This window comes from Ochotona curzoniae, unplaced genomic scaffold, assembly GCF_017591425.1.
Source record: "Ochotona curzoniae isolate NIBS_2020 unplaced genomic scaffold, NIBS_Ocur_1.0 contig_64, whole genome shotgun sequence".
Lineage (NCBI taxonomy): Eukaryota > Metazoa > Chordata > Mammalia > Lagomorpha > Ochotonidae > Ochotona > Ochotona curzoniae.
In genome coordinates this window covers 38,923,460-38,928,319 of record NW_024466502.1, presented here as the reverse complement: position 1 = coordinate 38,928,319, position 4,860 = coordinate 38,923,460, and the positions used below count along the sequence as shown (strand labels likewise).

The following is a 4,860-nucleotide window of genomic DNA, read 5'->3' as shown; positions in this document are numbered from 1 at the left end:
ATTAACCCATGAATTAGTAGCTAATCTACATACTACAATAATTAGAAAATCAAAAGCACGCAAGATCTACATCACATTTACAATAAGACCAAGACACTAAAAATACTTTTATGATAAACCTCACAAAAAATGGGCAGAATTAATAATGGAAAAAAAAACCCCTATAATTTGAGAATGTCACCAAGAATAGAAGATAATAAACCAAAATGCTGAACAAACAGAAGCACTTCCCAAGTGGAATCAGTTGGCATTGTAAAGATGCCAGTTCTCTTTAAATCTTCAGGTTCAGTGCAATCCAAATTGAAAAGGTCAGAATTTAATAAATGTGACTCTGCAGCTAACCTGGGAAAAAAGCATAACATGACTAGGAATGATTTTTAAAAACAAATGAGGTGAGGTGTATAGAACCCAGTTGAATATAAACCAAAACTGAAATGTCTATGAAGAAGTCACAGGATGCAGTTGAGAACCTGCATTTTCCTATTAACATATTGGTTAATCAGTACCATGTCAATTAATGCCATAATGTTGTAAATTGTTGTGGATGGTATGTTGGGGCTTTTAGTTGATTGGGACAATACTTTCCCGGCTTTACCTTCAGACCAGAGATGGTTGGACCAAGAAATCGTTGAACTCACTAGGATAATAAGATGCTGGACTTTATGCAGGGGAAATACTTCCAATGAGAGAACCTCAACTGAATTTGAACTGTGGTAATGCAACAAGGTGGAGAAATCCACCATGGGGAGAGGATTCGGGAAGGGGTGGGGGGAATCCCAGTGCCTATAACACTGTGTCACATAATGCAGTACAATTAATTAAAAAAAGAAAAGGAAACCAAATGAGGCAAATGAGCATTTGACATGGTGATCAAGCTGCCCCTTCCAGCACCCACATTCCCTGTTAGTGGGTTTGAGGCTGGGCTCCGGTTTTGATTCCTTCTCCTGCTAAGGCAGCTGGTGATGCATCAAGTTGCTGAATCTCTGACACTAACGGTAGACAAAGTGGAGCCTTGAGTTCCTGACTTTAGCCTGGCCCCATCCGGACCTGGATGTTGCAGATGTGGGGACTGAACCAGGGGATGAAAGATTCTCTCTTTCTTTCTCTTTTTGCTGTTCAGGTATTAAAATGTGGCCCCAAAGTTTAATAATTAAAGCAGTCTGGCATAACTGCACATGTTGACTTATAGATTAGGAAAATAAAATAGAGGATCCAGAAAGAGACAAATCATTATATAGGAGCTTGGAATAAATATAACATTTTGGCAAGTGGGAAAGTGATGCCCCAAAAAGTATTGGGGAAATTACCTGCTTATTTTTTAAAAAATATGAATTCAACATGGCATAATAACAAAAACAAGTGAATAATATATTAAAATAATATATAAAGTAATCCATTAATTTTTTTCAAATAGCAAAAATATATTAAAAAGCAAATTATAAAGTTTTAGCCAGGAGGCCAACGCCTTGGCATAGTAGGTTAAGCATCTCTAATAGGTGCTGGCTTGAGTCCTGGCTGCTACATTTCCAATCCAGTTCCTTCCTTATGGACTGGGAAGGCAGCGGAGGAGGGCACAGTCCTTGGGCCCCTGCATGCATGTCAAAAACCCAGAAGAAGCTCCTGGCTCCTTGCTTGATGTCAGCTCAGCTGATCTGTGACCAGTAAACTAACAGATGGAAGATCTCTGTCTCTCCCTGTCTCTCTCTCTGCTTCTCCCCTGGCCCTGTAACTCTGCCTCTCAAATTAAAAAAAAAATCTTAATAAAATCTAAACTACAGATGTTAGAATGCAGGAGAAAATTTTTTCTCTCATGCTATAATTAAAAGGCCTTCTTTTATGAGGCAACCAAAAAATAAGAAGATAGGATGGATCTGATTACCTGAAATGGAGATGCACACACATACATACAAACACACATACTTCTCTATAGGCAACAATGTGAAGCTATATTATATTTAAAGAACTCTTAAACCAAAGGAGAACCCAATAGAAGAATAGACAGTGAACATGAAGAGGCAGTTCATAGAAGAAATGCAAGTTAATATACAGTGAAAAAATACTCAATGTTGTTAATAAAAGTGAAATACAAATTAAACCGAAAATACTTACCTGGGAGGGGAGAGAGACTATGATCGTGATGGTGGTTTTCCCAGGGCGAAGTTTATCCATTGCACCCTGGATGTGCCGATCGCTGTGATTTCCCCAAATGTGAGAAACTCGACTGCGTAATTTGTGGTAGTGGGAGACTGCGTTTGCACTCTCCTCTGAAAGGAAACAAACAAGCAAAAACCAAATTAAACCGAAAATGTGATGTCGAGTTTTACCCATAAGATTAAAAATATGTAAATTACTCCATAATGGCACATATGTATTGGAAAGCTTTTGCCTGTGAACAGCATGAATATACGATCTCTACTTAGAAGGGTTTTGGAGAGGTGCTAGCTACTGTAACTCACAGTCTAGCTCCCGGGCTTGTGATGGTTGCTTAATCTTTTTTGGTCTCGGAAACTTCATCCTAATATTGTTTCTGGTATGGAGCAAAGAAGTAGCTTTAACTAAGAACGCTACTGGTTCTTAAGGTAGCTCTGGCTATCACATCAAGCCCTGGTAATGTTCAAAGGAAGAGAGGATCTTTCACTTGTGACTTTTTTGGAAACAAGGAAACCTTCCAACAAGTTCTCTGAGGTTTAGTAGCCCAGAAATGGGTCACAGGTCCATCGCAAAGCCTTTGCCTCAAAAGTGTAATGAGCTTTTCTACATCATTAGTGTTAGTCCCCACGACCAGTCTACCAAAGGTAGGAGGAGGCTGGTACTCTCCTTTGGTAACAGAAGGGGTTGCTACATGCTGTTGGTATCTTCAAAGACTAAGTTTTGTTCATCCTTTAAATCATCACTCTGAGATAACAAGAATTTGTTCTGCAAAAATACTGGTATTTTTGTTGTCTGGGAGACTTTTACAAGGATATTCCCCTCGAGGTTGCTTCTTTTCAAAGTTGACTATCTTCTAAATATTCATCGCTAGTACAGTGGTATATTTGTACAATGCAATCAAGCATCATTTTCTGAAAATCTCTAAGGTACGTGAAAAAAAAGGCATTAGGAAATTACTGCAGGTATGTAATAAACACACTTAGAAATGATGTATTTGCATGCAAATGCATAGAAAAGGAACTCAAAGGATACGTGTCTCATTTCAAATGAGAGTCAGGATCAGGGTTTATAGGTTATTTTTTCTCCTCTTTTTTTCCCTTTACAATAGTGTATTGTGCCATAAAGACATTGCAATATCTCACATGAATAAGTCTGGAGGTAGCAAGTGTAGAGTATGTGTGGGTAGCAAGGCTGAGAAATCATCAGGACCCTAGATGTGCATGATGGCTTTTTCTTCTCAATTGAAGAGTGTCTCAGATTTTCTCAGTTCATGATGCTGTCAGTGTCTCTGGCATTTTTTTTATGCCATCGCTAGGCCCACACCCCCACAAAAAACCCCCAAAATAACAAAAATCAACCAAAAAACACCTATGGTCCAGCATTGTGGTGTTGCAAGTTAAGCCATCTGCTGCAGTGCCAGCATGGCTGATAATTGGAGTCCTGGCTCTGATTTAACTCCCTGATATTTAACTCTGCTGATATATGCGGAAAAGCAGTAGAGAATGGGGTCAAGCGCTTGGCTCTCTGAATCCACAAGGGAGACCCAGCTGAAGCTTCTGGCTTTTGGCTTCAGTCTGGCTCAACTCTGGTTGTTGTGGCCATTTGGGGAGTGAAACAGAGGATGGAAGATCTTTCTGTCTTGCTTCTCCCTGCGTCTTTTTAATTCTACGTTTCAAATAAAGGAAGAAGAAATTACCTGATATATCGAACATTTCTGGTTTTTGGGTAGTTAGGTTCAAACAATTTAGTAAGTTCTAGTGATTTTGTAGTCATATAAAATGCACTCAAATTGAAGGAAAATATTTTCATTGATAAATAACTATAGTTACTAATGAGGTGAGTGTGCCTATTGAGTGCTATATAGCTTCTTATACCTTACTCTTTCTTTCCTATTTCCTATTGATTTTTCCACAGTGCATTTTTGTTTTAAGTCACATCAATTGCTAAAATTGTACCATCTTAAAGATATTATTGAGGAAAGAGATTGTAGTGTAATCTAGTTTTGAGGTTATGAACTCTCTGGATCTAGTGCTTTGCGTGATGTTTCACAGATGTCGAACTTCATTGCTTTTACAAACTTTCCCTTGAAGAGTTACCCCAGGTTGCCCCAGTGAGTTCACTGTGGCACTTGAAAGGTGCCTTTGTCTGTAATCTGGGAACTGCAGCATTGCTATCCTGTGATTGCAAGACGGTTGTTTCAGCTCCAAGCATAAATCTCAGAACAGCAGCACTTACGCAGGAAGAAGTACATTTTCTCATGAGGTCCTTTATTTAAGCTTATTGAAATACAACTTCATACAGTGAGATTAGATACTTTGGTTATGAATTCTGTTTTGGCAGATGCATGCATCTGTATAAACGTCATTGCAATCAAGAGATAGGCATTATCCTCACTCCAGAATATTCCTCAAGCTAAATCCTAGTCAGTGCCCCATCCCAAGCTCCAAGCAGCCATTGATCTGACTTCTGCCACTATGGATTAAATTCCTCTCTTCTAGATCTCCACAGAACGAGAATACACAGGATGGATTCTGAGGTCCTGTGTGGTGATGTATCAACAATTCACTCCTTTTGATTGCTGAGTAATCTGTTGTTGGAATGTACTAGCTGGTAGGCATTTGGATTGTTTCCAGTTTGCGCCTTCTGTGGGTGGGGCTACCCTGGATACTCACGAGGAAGTCTATGTTTACTTACTAAATTAGTTCTTTC

General features: G+C 39.1%; 1 non-coding gene across 1 annotated transcript; it reads left to right on the top strand.

Moving 5' to 3' along the window:
- The first annotated feature begins 2,101 nt into the window (after nt 1–2,101).
- LOC121163801 lies at nt 2,102–2,265 on the top strand. The gene has a single exon (XR_005884961.1). It is a non-coding gene; the product is annotated as a U1 spliceosomal RNA (small nuclear RNA).
- The last annotated feature ends 2,595 nt before the right edge of the window (nt 2,266–4,860 follow it).